Source organism: Felis catus, chromosome B4 (assembly GCF_018350175.1).
Source record: "Felis catus isolate Fca126 chromosome B4, F.catus_Fca126_mat1.0, whole genome shotgun sequence".
Classification (NCBI taxonomy): domain Eukaryota; kingdom Metazoa; phylum Chordata; class Mammalia; order Carnivora; family Felidae; genus Felis; species Felis catus.
The window spans coordinates 65,357,814-65,375,583 of NC_058374.1; the positions used below are offsets into that span (position 1 = coordinate 65,357,814).

Genomic DNA, 17,770 nt, shown 5'->3' on the forward strand with positions numbered 1-17,770 from the left:
TGTGGAAATAAATAAATTTAAAAATTTTAAAGTTAAAAAAAAAAAGAATTAAAAGAAACAGGACAGCTTTATAACTATAAACCTGAAAATTTTGATAATGTATATAAATTGCTAAAAATGCATTCTAATAAAACTGATAAAAGATGAGATAAAAAATTGAAATAGTATCATAATATTAAAGAATTTAAATCTATAATATATTCCATAATTATAAACACAACTTTTACAAGTCAATGTTGATAAAGCCTAAACAATGAAATCTACCAAATATTTAAAGTCTTGTACAGTCTCTTCCAGAGAATAGAAAAAACAAATATTCTTCAATGCATTTTATGTAATCAGAATAATCTTGATATCAGAGCCGGACAAGAATATAAAAGAAGAAAAATCATAGGACTATCTCGCACAAGAAGGTAGATGAAAACATTGTAAATAAAGAAACAAACAAATCCAGGAGTAATGTACACGGGATGTGTGTGTGTGTGTGTGTGTGTATGTGTAGAGAGAGAGCAAGTTATGTATGTGTGTATACAGTATGTTATGTGCAAGTATATATGTGTGTAGAGAAAGAAAGCAGGTATTCCAAAAAGACAAGCTGGTTTAACATTGAACAAAGATCCATTACTGAAATTTCCAAAATAAGAGAATAAACAAGTATCATATGATTATCTCAGTAGATTAAAAAATAACATTTGTAAAATTCAACATCCATTCATATAAAACATTGACAAAAAGTTAAGACTGCAAGTGGCCTTTTGATAAGGTATGTCTACCTACAGGGAATGTTATATATGGGTAAATAATTAGAATTAATAAGAAAGTTTAGGAAGTTTGCCAGATATGATTTCACGATATAGAAATCAATGTATTTGATTTCTTGAATCACACAAAAAAACTTGAAACACACAAAATGAAGGGATACCATTAAAAAATTGTGTGTATACATACACACACACACCCCACATCTTGTTTACCCATTCATCTACCAATGAACACTTGGATTGCTTCCATATCTTGGCTATTATAAATAATGCTACAACAAACATAGGGTGCATATATCTTTTCAAATTAGTGTTTTCTCTTTTGGGGGGGGTAAATGCTCAATAGTGGAATTACTGGATTATCTATTTTTAAGTTTTTCAGGAAACTCCATACTGTTTTCCACAGTGTCACCACCAATTTGCATTCATACCAACAGTACTGGAGATTTCCCTTTTCTCCACATCCTTGTCAACACTTGCTGTTTCTTATCTCTTTGAAATAGCCATTCTAGCAGGTGTGAAGTGGCATCTCATTGTGGTTTTCATTTGCAATTCCTTGATGATTAGTGATGATGAGCATCTTTTCATGTGTCTGTTGGCCATCTGTATGTCTTTTTTGGAAAAATGTTTATTCATGTCCTCTGCCCATTCTTAATTGGATTATTTAGGTTGGTCTGTTTGTTTATTTATTTTGGTGTTGAGTTTATGAGTGCTTTATATATTTTGGATATTAATCCCTTATCAGATATATCATTTACAAATATTTATTTATTTTTGAGAGAGAGAGAGATAGACAGTGAGTGGGGGAGGGGCAGAGAGAAAGGGAGACACAGAATCCAAAGCAGCCTCCAGGCTCTGAGCTGTCAGCACAGAGCCCAATGTGGGGCTTGAACTCATGAAGCGTGAGATCATGACCTGAGCCGAAGTCGGCGCTTAACAGACTGAGCCACCCAGGGTGCCCCTAGGGTGGCATTCTTTACTTATGTTTATGAAAAGACAGTGTAACTTTGATAGGCTTTGTGTGTGAGGTTGCTCATTTTCACCAAGGCTCTAATTTAGTTTCTGGAGAAGTCATGAAATCATCCATCTGAAGATGATGGTTATTTCAGAAGATGCTTGAATTTCATAGACTGAAAGATACTATTTTCTAAGCCATACTTTCTTTTACTTTAAAAAAATTATAGCTTGATTATAGGATTTTTCTAGATATATAAATTAATTCAAAGGGGGGAGATAGAACCTAGTCTTTTATAGTTCTAATGTGTATAATTTCTGCATATGTGTATATAACATAGAAAATGATATAAATACATATGTATGGAATGATATGAATATATATGGATATACAAAAATACATATGACCTGTATATATATGAATATACATATGTGATATGTAATTGTGATGTTTTCCCCATGGTAAATATGCACAAGAGTTATAATCAATCCTGGAGTTATCGGCAAAGTTTTTTCTATTGTGTCTTTGTATATTTAAAGTGTGTCTTTGTATATATCACTGCTAATGGTTACTCTTGGATATTTGATATGCTATATGGAGTTTGGAATGAATACTAGTTTATTCAAGTTTAGTAAACCTAGACTACATATAAATCAACATCAGAAAAATTTATAACAGATTAGTGCAATGAATTTGGTGTTAGGTGTTAGTTGTTTGTAGGGTCAGTTACTATTTTGACTCTCACATTCGCTTTTTTTAGAATTTTTGTCCAGTTAATGCCAATGTCTTTGCCCACATAACTTAAACTAGATAATTTACTCTGCCATAAAGAAAATTCTAGAGATGTATTCCTATGGAAGTTAGAGGATGCTAATTGTCCCCAACTTCTTTCATTATAATTCTTAACAGACTTCGTTTTAAAAAAGTAATCTTTCTATATTTACAGTGTCTTCACAAACTTTCATTTGTAATTTAATCCTTTGAACACTTCTCAAAAAATGTAACTTACTGAGTATTACAGAATTGTCATAGACAGTTAATACTTGCTGTTTTCACAGACTGTATATTTTCAATAGCTTTTCTCTGTATAAATTTGCCAAAGAAAGTATTAAAAATAGTTTGAGCTCCAACTTGCAATATTTAAAATTGTTCAGCTGTTATATACTGTTATATACAAAATAGTTTAATTATTATATACTGTTTAGCTACCCTATTGGAAATAGAGTAAGGCATGAATGAAAATCCATATTCTCTTATAATGGCAATAAAATAGAATATTTTCATTTGGTGCATAGTTGTTTAAATGTATTTTTATATGTAAGTTATCCAGATGGGACTTTATGCCTTGACATATTTTTCAATAAGTTTACAACTCAGCGAAGTCAATATGATGCAAAAGTAGAATAGTTTTCTGAAATTAGCTTTTAGTTCTCTTTTAGTTTTCTTTAAAATATGGCAGACATCAAATATTTTGAAGAAATAACTGCAAAGGGTACAACCTCCAAAGTAGATAATATACAGTCACTGAAAGCAGTGAAAACCTGTAAGATATTCATGGACACAGACCTCACTTCAAATTAAACAGGTTATATATTTATATGAATTTTAGGCAAGAAGTTTTCAACTGAACATAACAGAAAATCTTGCATTAAACTAGTCTAAATCAGGGGCACCCGGGTGGCTCAGTTGGTTAAGCATCTGACTTTGGCTCAGGTCATGATCTCGCAGTTTGTGAGTTCAAGCCCTGTGTCAAGCTTGTTGCTGTCAGCCTGTCAGCGCAGAGCCTGCTTTGGATCCTCTAACCCTCTTGCTGACCCTCCTCTGCTTGCTTTCTTTCTCTCTCTCAAAATACAAACAAAAAGCAGTATAAATCATGAGTAAATTTATTATTATATGTAATATGGCAATCCACAGGTAGTGGGTACTCCAGGTTTAGTATGGATTAGTGACTAAGTGATGTCAGCAGATACCCAGGATCTTTTGGTTGATCAGCTAAGCTGTCTCCAGAACTAGGTTTACTGGAAGGCTAACTCCTTCTTCATTCATGTTTGTAAAATGGCTCCTTTGGCATTTTGGCCTATTTGCCCTTTTTTTTCATGTGCAGCATGGGAGAGTCAGAAAAATATGCCTGAACTCTGAAATATCAGTCCACCAAGTATTGTCACATACCCATGCTTGGATAAATAACATATACCAGGGGAATGTTCTTATATCATAAATTCAAACAAAACAGAAACAGTCCAAGTCCAGGGATTGGGAATGTTCAACTTCTTGGAAAATCATGGATGAGTGGGTAAGGTGGAATATCTGAATAAAATTAGGCTTCCACTAAGAGGGAGTTAAGTGGAAAGATGAGAAGCTAATAAATAGTACCTGCTGGTTCCCACTATAATCATATATTGAAAAGTTGAAGGAAGTAACAAAATATCAATAAGCAGTATGAATGAGGGTAATGGCAACTATATTTTGGATAAAATAATAAAATATGAGACATACACTCTTTTTGTAAAACCTAAAAAATCTAAAATCTAAAACCACAAAGCATTAACTAAAGACTTTGATTGCCATAGAAGTAGGGATGTCCTCCTATATTGGCCTGGGGACATATTAGGTGTCTGATAGGGGGTTTGTACTAATTGCTGCTATATGGTCATAGATGCCTGTTAAGTGTACTTTACTCATATGGCCCATATGATCTATCCTTCTTAGTGTTCTTTGTGTATTAACTCATCTAATCCTCATAGCAGCCTTAGGAAGAAGTTACTATTTTATCTTTTCCATTTTACAGAGGAACAATAAGAAAAACAGGGAGGTAGAATAAATTAGAATAAATGTATTTGAAATACATACACATCTTTTAGTAACCTTGTTACTCATTTTGTTAAAATGCTTGCAAACTGGCACAAAGTGGTTAGCATATGAGTTAACAAAACACCCATTAGAACCAGACCATAGAGGTTTAAATCTTGGGTCCACCAACCTACTAGCTGTGTGACCTTGGTAAGATAGTTAACCTTCCTATGCCTGTCTCCTCATCTGCAAAATACAGGTACTGTTATTACTTTCTTCATAGAATTGCTGTGAGAATTAAATGTGTACATACACAAATTATTTTGTATAGTGGTGGATGTATGGGAAATGCTATAGAAGTGTTTGCTATGATTCTTAAAAACTGATTTATGTTTGACATAAATTAAGTGGTTACCATCTTACCATATCTACAATAACCTTGTTTACAGAGAACATGTTTTTATCTTAATCATTTCTTATTTGGGAATGTAGAGAGTTGGTTTTGTTTTTTTTGTTTAGTTTTTGAATACTTCACTCCCCTTCCCCCTCCCAAATGCTGGTAAAGAACAAAAAGTAAGTTGTTAAGGGAGAGAAAACACCATTCATTGGCAGTGAAACTTTCCCTCTAAAAAAGAAATCTTGTTTCATAAACTGTATTCTGTTTATTTTATGGTTCACCATTTGACTAGTGGCCTAAAAATATAATTGAGCAACAAATGCCTTCATTCTTTTTTGGGGAAATACAAATGCCAAGTTTTTGTGATTTAAAAGAAAGAGATATAATTATAGATAGATTCAATTTATAACTTACTCTTCTGGTTATATCTTCAAATTTCTTCTTCATTTGTATCCAGGATCCTTATTGTTCATTAAGCTAAATGTTTAATATTTTTTTCCAACAAATTACAAATAGTTTCAGACAGGGTATTAACAACAGACCGGAAACTTAAAGGAAGGCTTACCATTTATTGTTGACTTACTTTTTACTTTTTATTTTTAGAAAAAAAATTAGTTTGGTAGGACATGGTTAGTGGGGAAAGAACATACTATTTAAACAAATGGTAATTGATCAATTTTATATCCATATAAAAAATTAAATGACCCCATTTCACACTGTATATATGATCAATTTATATGTCTCATATAAGACAATAAAATAAAATATTTAGAGGATAACATAGGAGAATGTCTTTAGGATTTGGAGTAGGAAAATATTTCTCTTTTTTTGATGCTTTTGTAAAAAAAATTAATTCCAGTATAGTTAACATGCAATGTTATATTAGTTTTAGGTGTACAATATAATGATTCAACAGTTCCATACATCACCCAGTGCTCATCAAGGCAAGTGCACTCCTTAATCCCCATCACCTATTTAACTCATTCTCCTACCCACCTCCTCTCTGGTAACCATTAGTTTGTTCTCAATAGTTAAGAGTCTGTTTCTTGGCTTTTCTCTCTCATTCTCATTTTTTCCTTTGCTCATTTATTTCATTTCTTAAATTCCACATGGGTGAAATCATATGGTATTTCTTTCTCTGATTTATTTCACTTAGCATTATAGTATCAAGCTCCACCCATGCTGTTGCAAATGGCAAGATTTCACTCTTTTTAATGGTTGAATAATATTCCATTGTATATATAGAGAGGATATCTCGTTGATTTTCAAGCATATTAAAAGGTGGCAAAGGCCATTAACAATATCTCTATGTACCTGCTAGGATAACAACACAAAAGAACAGAAACATTATTATCAAGCATTGGCAAAGGTGTGTGGCAAATAGAGTACTCACTCACAGCTGGAAAGCGCATAAATTAGTCCAATTACTTTGGAAAACTGTTGGCTTCTCTGCAAATACCAAACATTCATAAGCTCTATGACCCAGCAATTCTACCTATAAAAAGGAAAGACATTCTATTCCTACCTGAAATAGATGCAAATTTTTTTCTAAGAACATATTTACTACAATGGTCATAGCTCATTACAATAATTTCAACCTAGACACAATCATTTGTTCATCAACGTATTTATACATATATGATTAAATATTTATCTATTATAATTTATATATATAAATGCAATAGTATCTAGCAACAGAAAAGAATAAATTACTGCTACATGCAACAACATGGATGAATGTCACCAACCTAACATATAATGAAAGAAGCTAGACACAGAGTAGTACATAATCTGTGATTCCATTCATATGAAGTTTAAAAAGGCAAAACTAATTTATGGTGATAGAATTTTAAGTGGTTTTCTTTGTGGAAGTGACTGATATTTGGGAATGGGTATGAGGAATGACCAACAATGCAAATAATGTTCTACCATACCTTAATGTAGATAGTGACTACATTGTGTGTTTATATTTGAAATGTTTGTGGTGCTATACTTAAAATTTATGAACTGTATTTTATCTTTCAATGAAAAGAATTAAAAACCTATACTGCTAGTGCACTCACACACAAAAAGAATTCCTGCCAACACTACATAATTTATTGGTATCTAAAGCATACCAACATACCCATGAGCTCAAGGGAATACCAATAGTTTTCTCTCAAGATAGATGTTTCTAAGGGACAAAACAAGATTTTTAAATTCCTATACAAATTCATGTGATTGATACGATTCAAGGCTTCAAATATTTACTGAGCATTTTCAATGTGTCTAACATTTTTTCTAGGTACTATAGATCAGTCATTTTGGGGGTACAAAAATAATCAGAAATGTTCTATAATTATTAGAGTTTTCAGAATAATAAAACAAGATAATAGTTTACATATCCTATTTAGCCAGTGTTGAGTGAAATTCTTGCATGCTAGCTCAAGAAGCCTATGACTGGGGGAGGGGTTAAGATGGCAGATAAGTAGGGGGACCCTATGCAAAGTGCTGAGTGGGAAAAAATACATGGAGGTTAAAGAACATCCTACTAAAGAATGAATGAGTTAACCAGGAAATTAAAGAAGAAAAAAATATATAAGGAGCAAATGAAAATGAAAACATGACAGTCCAAACCCTTTGGGATGCAGCAAAGGCAGTCCTAGGAGGAAAGTACATTGCAGTTTAGGCCTATCTCAAGAAGCAAGAAAGGTCCCGAAGAGACAACCTAACCCTACACCTAAAGGAGCTAGAAAGGAGCAGCAAATAAAGCCTAACCCCACAGAAGAAAGGAAATAATAAAGATTAGAGCAGAAACAAATGATATAGAAACAAACAAACAAACAAACAAACCAAAAACAGCAGAACAGATCATGAAACTAAAAGCTGTTTTTTTTAAAGAATAAACAAAATTGATAAACTTCTAGTTAGACTTCTCAAAAAGAAAAAAGAAAGGACCCAAGTAGATGAAATTACAAATGAAAGAGAAAAGATCACAATGAACACCACGGAAATGCAAACAATTATAAGAGAATACTATGAAAAATTATTTGCCAACAAACTGGACAATCTGGAAGAAATGGACCAATTTTCTAGAAGCTCACACACTACCAATACTCAAGTGGGAAGAAATAGAAAATTTGGACATAGCCATAGCCAGCAAAGAAATTGAGTCAATTATCTGAAATCTCCCAACAAACAAGAATCCTGGGCCAAATGGCTTCCCAGGGGAATTCTACCAGACATTTAAAGAAGAGTCAATACCTGTTCTTCTCAAACTGTTGCAGAAAATAGAAATGGAAGGAAAGCTTGCAAACTCATTCTATGAAGCCAGCATTACCTTGATTCCAAAAGCAGACAAAGACCCCACTATAAAGGAGAATTACAGGCCAATATCCCTGATGAAACTGGATGCAAAAATTCTCAACAAGATACTAGCAAATCAAATTCAACAGTACCTTAAAAGAATTATTTATCATGATGAAGTGTGATTTATTCCTGGGCTGTAGGGCTGGTTCAATATTTGCAAATCAATCAGAGTGATACACCACATTAATAAAAAAAAGGATAAGAACCATATGATGCTTTCAATAGATGCAGAAAAAGCATTTGACAAAAAACATCTTTTCTTTTTGCTTTAAGTCTTTTATTTATTTTGAGAGAGAGAGAGGAAGAGAAGGAGAAGGGAGCACATGCATGAGCCGGGGGGGGGGGGCAGAGTGAGAGAGAGAGAATCCCAGACAGGCTCCACAGTCAGCATGGACCCTGACCCAGGACCCAGGATCCGAACCCACAAACCATGAGATCATGACCTGAGCTGAAACCAAGAGTCGGATGCTCTACCAACTGAGCCCCCCAGGTGTCCCTACACATCCTTGCTTAAAAAAGCCTTCAAGAAAGTAAGGGCCTACAGCTAATACCATCCTTGACAGGGAAAAACTGAGAGCTTTCTCCCTATGATCAGGAACATGACAGGGATGTCCACTCTCATCATTGTTGTTCAACACAGTACCAGGAGTCCTAGCATCAGCAGTCAGACAATAAAATAAATAAAAGCATACGAATGGGTAAAAAAGAAGTCAAACTTTTACTCTTTGCAGATGACATGATACTCTACGTGGAAAACCCAAGAGACTCCACCAAAAAATTGGTAGAACTGATACATGAATTCAGCAAAGTTGCAGGATATAAAATCAACATACAGAAATCATTGCATTTTTATACACCAATGATGAAGCAGCAGAAAGAGAAATCAAGGAATCGATCCCATTTACAGTTGCACCAAAACCCATAAGATACCTAGGAATAAACCTAACCAAAGAGGTAGAAGATTTGTATACTAAAAACTATAGAAAGCTTATGAAAGAAATTGAAGAAGACACAAAGAAATAGAAAAACATTCCATGCTCATGGATTGGAAGAACAGATATTGTTAAAATGTCTATAACTGTTCAAAGCAATCAACACATTCAGTGCAATCCCAATCAAAATAGCACCAGCATTCTTTAGAGAGCTAGAACAAACAATTCTAAAATTTGTATGGAACCAGAAAAGACCTGGAATAGTCAAAGTAGTGTTGAAAAGGAAAACCAAAGCTGGAGGCATCACAATTCCAGACTTCAAGCTGTATTGCAAAACTGTAGTCACCAAGACAGTATGGTACTAGCATAAAAATAGACACATAGATCAATGGAACAGAATAGAAAGCCCAGAAATGGACCCACAACATATGGCCAACTAATCTTTGACAAAGCAGGATAGAATATCCAATGGAAAAAAAAGACAGTCTCTTCAACATATGGTGTTGGGAAAACTGGGCAGCGACATGCAGAAGAATGAAACTGGAATGCTTTCTTACACCGTACAGAAAAATACATGCAAAATAGATGAAAGACCTAAATGTGAGATGGGAGACCATCAAAATCCTGTAGGAAAAACAGGCAGCAACCTCTTTGACCCCTACTGCAGCAACTTCTTACTAGACATGTCTCCAGAGGTGAGGGAAAGAAAAGCAAAACTGAACTATTGGGACCTCATCAAAATAAAAAGCTTCTGCACATCAAAGGAAACAATCATCAAAACTAAAAGGCAACTGATGGAATGGGAGAAGATAGTTGCAAATGACATATTGGAAAAAGGGTTAGTATCCAAAATCTATAAAGAGCTTATCAAACTCAACACCCAAAAACCAAATAATTCAGTGAAGAAATGGTCAAAAGACATGAACAGACACTTTTCCAAAGAAGAGATCCAAATGGCTAACTGACACATGAAAAGATGCTCAACATCACTCATCATCAGGGAAATACAAATGAAAGCCACAATGAGATATCACTTCACACAGGTCAGAGTGGCTAAAATTAACAACGCAGGAAACAACAGATATTCTTGAGGATGCTGAGAAAGGGGAACACTTTTGTACTATTGGTAGGAATGCAAACTGGTGCAGCCACTCTGAAAAACATTATGGAAGTTTTTCAAAAAATGAAAAAACTACCCTAGGACCCTGTAATTGCACTACTAGGTATTTATCCAAAGGATACAAAAATGCTGATTTGAATGGGCACATGCACCCCAGTGTTATAGCAGTGTATTGTATACATGCAATATATATGTAAATATATATACATACACATAAATGGAATATTACTTGGTGATCAAAAAGAATGAAATCTTACCATTTGCAACAATGGGGATGGAACTAGAATATATTATGCTAAGCAAAATAAGTCAGTCAGAGAAAGACAAATGTATGATTTCACTAATGTGGAATTTAAGAAACAAAACATAAGAACATAGGGGAAGAGAAGGAAAAATAAGATAAAAACACAGAGAGAGGCAAACCATAAGAGTCTCTTAAATACAGAGAACAGACTGAAGATTGCTGGAGAGGAGTTGCATGGGGGGATGGGCTAAATGGGTGATGGGCATTAAGGGCAGTACATATTGGGATGAGCACTGGGTGTTATATATAAGTAGTGAATCACTGGGTTCTACTCCTGAAACCAATACAACACTATATGTTAACTAATTTGAATTTAAATAAGTAAATTAAAAAATAAAGCCTACTATAATTCTTTAAGCTAATTGACAAATAATGGCAAATGCTGTTGCCAGAATGACCAAGAAAGTCTTTTTCTCTGATGGTCTAATCTCAGGTAAGAATTGGTTCGGGTACATGGATGTGATTGTTTTGTATTATGATATGTAAAGAAGCTAGGTGATTATCAAGTCTGAATGAGAGGACATAGACCTGATTTTGAACATTTGGCTTATTGTAGCAGGAACATAGGGTAGGCAGGAGACAAATTACCTAGGAAATTTTACAGTCTGAGCATAAATTGCTATAACACCAGGGGCAATTGTGATATTGTGACTTAATAGGAAATATGTATTTGGTCTTCTTCCCGGTTCCTGGCTCATAGCTCTGAAAAAGCTTAGAATTTCCTTAGTATTGAGAATGATAAACTGTGTTTTGTTGTGTTAACGAGGGGACTTTTGGAAAGCCCCTAAAGATTGGGGCTAGTTGTCAATGGAAATGCAATAAAATGATTAGAGTGATGAAACTTTCATTCCCAAACCCCCAGGTTCTGGGAGGGTAGAGGAGCTGGAGGTTGAACTAATTTCTGATTGCCAGTATATTAATTAATCAGGACTAGGTAGCAGCCTCCGTAAAAACCTAAAAGGACAGAGTTCGATGAGCTTCCAGGTTGGTGAACACATGGAGATGTGGAGAAAGTGGTGTGCCTTGGAAAGGGCATGGAAGCTCTATGCCCTTTTCCCATATTTTGCCCAATACAATTCTTCCATTTAGCTGTTACACTAATCTAGTCAATAAAATGTTTTCTTGAGGTCTGTGAGCCACTTGAGCCACTTGAACCCAAGAAGATTGTGGAAACCTTTGATATATGATCAGAAGTAGGGATAACAACCTTGCCTGGCTATTGCATCCTGAGTTGGAGGGGATCCTCGGAACCCCCAATCTGTACCCTGTTGTCCAGAAGCATAGATTACAACCTGGGCTTATAACTGGCATCTGGAGGGGTGGGGGGAGCAGTCTTGTAGGATGGAGCCCTCAACTTGTGGAATCTAATCCTATCTCCAGGTAGATAGTGGTAGAATTGAGTTGAATTCATAGACACCCTGCCAGTGTTTGAGAATGACTGGGTATTATGTGGGAAGTACTTCTTCCTGGAAGGACTTACTTCCAGGACTGTTGGGAGCAAAAAATGAGATGATGTGCATTCATTCTCACCAACCTACTTTGGCCATAGGAAAGGCTTACCAAGTATTGGCTACAATAATATACTGCCTATGCTTTTCCTGAAATAAATAACAGAACTTACAAAGTTGTGATATCCATCATTCCTTCTCATTCATTTTGCATTCCAAAGCTCTGAGAATAACATTGATGAATATGATAAGGACAGGTTATAGGTTATAAAGAGGACCACTTTGTGGCTTTTTGACTTTAGGAAAACTATTTAACTTCCCATTGCCTCTGTTTTCTTATTTGTGAAATAGGGACAGTTGCACTAATCTCCTAAGGCTATAGTAAAGTATAAATTCAGGTAAAGCTAATAGAACAGCATTTGTAAATCAGTCAGTATCCTATTACTATTAACTTTAAAAAGTGTTTTTCCATATATAATTTCATTTGACAGTGAAAGTAGTTTTTCTAGGTGAGGCTTTTTAGTAGACCTTTTCCAAAACATATGCAAATAGACATTTTATTTGAACTGGTTTTGGCCTGGACATGTCAGTGTAATTTTGAGGGGTTGAACAGTCCTTTTGCCCAGGCACAGTGCTTCTCCATCTATCCGTTAGGCCTAAAAATCAATAACTGCAGGCACTCCTGAAGTAGTTTCAGTTTAAACAACATCAATCCTTTATACTTGAGAGTGGATGAATTTATTAAGACATTTCCTGAGAATTTTGACATGTTATGCAGGAGAATTGGGTAAAGCAAAGTATCTTGAGTGCTTCAACAGAGAGACAAGGACACTAAAAAGGGGAAAAAAGATTAAATCAGGGAAGCTAAAAATGCTAGATGGCACATGTCACCTACTTAAGATATTTGCCTATGGCTGACCTCTCTGTCATCTCCTTTTTGATAGACATCCTAACTGCATTGACAGCGTCTCTGAGGATGTCTTGGCTCTCTCACTGTAGAGAGAATGGTTTCATTTGTATTTCAGACTATTGAGATAAAATATAATACAGGTGTCATACCATTGAAGGAAGTTATTAATTTTAAGTAAATCAGAATCTCAAGTGTACTTAATTAATTTCTAATAAAATGTCATTGGAGAAAAACAATAATTCAAAAAAATTAAGTAAAATGAAGGTGACTTAACTATGCCTGATGTACTTTGGATGTATCAATTAAAATTCTTGTCCTTTCAACTCTAAGAATTGAGTGGGGAAAAAGAGAAAACTTCCAGTATCACTTTTATGTGCCTTGGGTCAAGAGCTCCAGGAGTTTTCACTGGATAAGTATGTAGTGCTTTGCTCAAGTACAGTGTATATTTAACAAATGGCTGTAACTGCCAGTCTATGTGGAGGGTCCTTATGGAAATTTGTTCTTGTTTTATTTTAGCTATTGTAGAAGAATCAAGAGAACCAGACATATATTTTTCTTGCCCTGCATTTGCTAGACCTTTAGAAGATGATCTTTACTTAGATTTTGGTTGGAGAGAAGAACCACTCCAGAAAAAGAGAGAAAAGAGCAAGGGGGAAAAAGCATGAAGGTGTCTTGATATAAGGAGAAGGGTAAGTGTCTCCAGGACTGGGAAAGGACCAGAGATTTGAGAGATCTGAGCACTCAGATGTAGTGCTCAGTATCCTGATGAAAGAGGGACAGAGTTGCTTTGCTGTCTGGGGCCGGTAGAGAAGACCACCGGGAGGTACAGGAATACCAGACATCACAAAAGGCAGAGGGTGTGACCTAACAGTAGAATTGGTGGCAGGAAGAGTAATCACATTGACACCAAAGACCAAGACTCTGTCTTTGTTTTCATTCTAGGTATCATAAAAGCTCCCCAAATTCTGGGCTCCCCAAATATGACTGGGCTTAGATTTTTCCACACTCTGTTAAATGGGTTTAAAGGCATATTTAGTTTGATTTGGAAAACAATGATTATTCTTTCACCTATGTGTTGTGGAACAGATTCTTACCCATGCTCCATGAGATTAATATCCATGTGTCTCTTTTTATCACTGTATTGACATTAAATGGCAGACTCTCAAGAAATATTAAGTATATTTATTGAGGATAAATTAGTGGAATAACTAAGTGGGAATATATTGAAATGTAAAAGACTCAGTTGAATTAAAAAACCTGATACTGGGTGAAGCTTTGGTAAAGGAAGAGTCTCTCAACTTTGACTCTATTGGAATTATTTATCCAGATAGTTCTTTCTTGTGCATGCAGGGGGATATCTTCCATGTTGGTAGTAGAATGTTTAGCAACATCCTTGGCCATTGTCCAGATTGCATAGAAATAATCAAACATCAGAATAGTAGAGCTGAATTTTGTTTATGAAGTTGGTCTTCCACAAGTGATTTCTTTGAAACTTATATGGGACTATCTGGGTTTTTTTTGTTTGTTTTGTTTTTTGTTTTTTGTTTTTTACTTTACCCATCACATAGCCTTGTAATTGAGTTTTATGTGTATGAAATTTATTTATATGAGCCAGCGATGTTTTGAAAACAGCACTAGACTCAGATTTATGAGACAGAGGATTGAATTCAGGCTGTCACTTACTACTTTTGTGAAACTCTCAAATTTATTTCTAGGAAAATAATTATAAACACCTCAACAATTGTGAAAATTAAACTACATGAAAAATCCCTAATCATTATTTAAATTTTATGACTCAAATTTTTATCCTATACAACTATGAACAACTATCCCATGAACAACTCCTAAAGTATAGATTTATGGTTATATTTATTTCATTTTACATATTGATTTATGGTCCTGGTGACCTTTCAGGAGACATACACTCCTGATATACTGTGTCCCATATTCTTCTTCAATTTTGAAGTTCAATAACTAAGTTCTTCTTCTTCTTCTTCTTCTTCTTCTTCTTCTTCTTCTTCTTCTTTTTTTTTTTTTTGAGAGAGGGCACAAGTCAGCGAGGGGCACAGAGAGAGGGAGAAACTGAGAATCCCACACAGGCTCTGCACTATTGGTGTGGAGCCTGAAGTGGGGCTCGAGCTCACCTGATGAGGGGCTTGAACTCATGCACTATGAGATCATGACCTGAGCAGAAGTCGGATGCTTAACCGACTGAGCCACCCTGGTGCTCCTAAGTAAGTTATTCTTATGAGTTAAAATAAGAATCAGTAATATTCAAAACCTAATCTACAGCTTGCAAAGTATGTTCTGAGGAATAAGAGTAGTGTGTCACTACCATGGCACATCTAGAATGGACCTGTATGTAAACACTTCTGTGAGGATAAAAAAAAATATTTTCAAGGAATAGTTCACCATACCAGTTCACACAAGCAAGTCTGGCCCATCAGAATTGTCTGAGAAACTTTAAAGTTCTATACCTGACCCTAAAGAGATTCTGATTTAATAGATCTTGGGTGAGACTCAGGATTGATCAATTGATTGATTATTTATTTATTTTCTATTGATGTAGAAAAAACCTCACAGGTGATTTTAATGCACACCATGTTTTTTCAGAAGTATTATGGAAGAAAATCTTGGATGCCTAGAAATATGCCTTTAAATTGTTTTAGATATTTTTTAAATGGTTCAGTGACACTTTAAAATAGTCAGGTGAATAAGAACTTAAATTTCTACATGGCAGTTTTATTTGTCTTATGTACCTGAAAAATAAACCATATTATTTGTCAGTATATAAATCCATAAATCTCAAAGCAGGAAGCTTGGTTCTGTGTTTCACATTAATGATTCTGCTTCACCTAAAATGCCTTTGATATAATTATAATCCCTCCATCAATAGGCAAAGGACTCTCTGTGGATTTTGGAGGCAGAATTTTCCATTCTCATTTTGGGCACATTTTGTTCATATTTATTATGATGTTCTGACCATCTGTCTGCAGCAGTGGAGAAACACTGGGTACTACCTGCACTTTCAGTAGACAATTTTTTCTCTTCCTCTGACAAATGTGAAGAGTCTGGCAGAAAGGGGCTGTAAACACTGTCATAGCTCTACTCTGAATGTCTACTTTGGGTCATCCACTCATATATAGCTGAATGATTATGATAAAGTGAAAAGATCATAGACTTTGGATCTATATTTGAATTCAAGCTTGGTTGTCACATTCATTCACTCAACAAATATCCACTGAGTGTCTACTATGTGCCAGAGGCTGTTCTTAGGCATGGAGATAGAAAATCTGAGACTATGTCTTCAAGCAACTCGTAGGCTCTAGGAAACACAAATAATTGATAACAGAAAGTGATGTTAGAAGAAATGGAAGCACAGGATGGAAAATCTGAAGAGGGAGTCATATATAGCATAAATTTGGTGTTCTGGGTGGGCTTGATTCAGAGGGTGTTAGAAATGTTGGAGGGTCTTGCTGGTAGGTTTAATCTTAGTTTAGTTTTAAAGGAATTTTAAGCTAGTGAGAGTGCAGGGTGCTTCAATCTAAAATGTGTGTGTGGTATAATAGGAAATGCAAGAAGCTTACAGTAGCTGAAAGAAAGGATATGAAGAGAAAAAGGATAACTGATGAGGCTGGAGAACTAGGTAAAAGGTAGGTTATCAAAGCCTGTGGACTTTATTCTGAAGGCAATGGAGAGTGATTGAGTGGCAGTGACACCATCAGATTTGTGTCTTAGATCCCCTTGAGGAGGGACATGATTATTAACATGCTGTGGAAGTAACTCAGACAGAGAAGTAGTGGTTATGTGATACTAGTGAGGAACCAGATTTTGGAGTTACTTAGGAAATTTCCTCGATTGGACTTTTATCCTTAATCAAATGCATGTGTAAGAGAGGTAGTAATTAGTGATGACCTGTAGCTTGAATGGTGGTGTCCTTCACCGATTTAGGGAGCACAAGAAAAGGGGTATTTGGGGGAAGTTTTGGGGGTGTGCTCTGGTCAACTGCTCTTTGAGAGACCCTTTTTTAAAGGTTTACCCTAAGCCACCAGGTGGTATGAGCTGAATTTTCCACCTTCTGTGTTGCTAGAAGCAGAAATGCCATCATCTCACAATCACAAAAGCCATAGATGTATTAAGATTATTCAGATCAGATGTGATGCAGCAGAAATATAATATGTAGTAAGTTGCATCTAATGTAATGCTTGAAGACTCCTTTTCCTATGTCACTACTACCCACTTGTTCTGGGTCCACATGTGACCTTAAGACATTAGCCATTAGAAAGAGGCAAAGATTCTTTTAAATTTTTTTTTTCAACTTTTTTTTTTATTATTTATTTTTGGGACAGAGAGAGACAGAGCATGAACGGGGGAGGGGCAGAGAGAGAGGGAGACACAGAATCCGAAACAGGCTCCAGGCTTCGAGCCATCAGCCCAGAGCCCGACGCGGGGCTCGAACTCACGGACCGCGAGATCGTGACCTGGCTGAAGTCGGACGCTTAACCAACTGCGCCACCCAGGCGCCCCGAAAGAGGCAAAGATTCTGTTTGGGCAGCACATAGATGCATCCTCTGAAAATACTACCAGTGATGTATATGAATTAGTTTTAAACTGTTTATGGAACTAAAAGCTGCCACATGTCCATTGATAGGTCTGAGCATGTGCAAGGGCCTGCCCATTTTCTAATGAACTGACAAGGGGTTTGTGAAGTCAGTTGTGGGCTAGACATCAGAGAGCCTGTAAAGTCTTGTACTGTGACCCTTCGTAGGGTCCCAAGTGGGTGTGAGCCATTTGAGGATAGATAA

At 35.5% G+C, this 17,770-nt stretch overlaps 1 long non-coding RNA gene across 3 annotated transcripts in view; it reads left to right on the top strand.

The window, feature by feature from the left end:
- The window catches only part of LOC123386568, a 248,829-nt gene that overhangs the window by 48,579 nt on the left and 182,480 nt on the right, over nt 1–17,770 (top strand). For all 3 annotated transcript variants that reach the window (XR_006600638.1, XR_006600639.1, XR_006600640.1), the window contains one exon: nt 13,482–13,654. This is a non-coding gene — a long non-coding RNA (uncharacterized LOC123386568). The remainder of the gene's footprint in view (nt 1–13,481; nt 13,655–17,770) is intronic.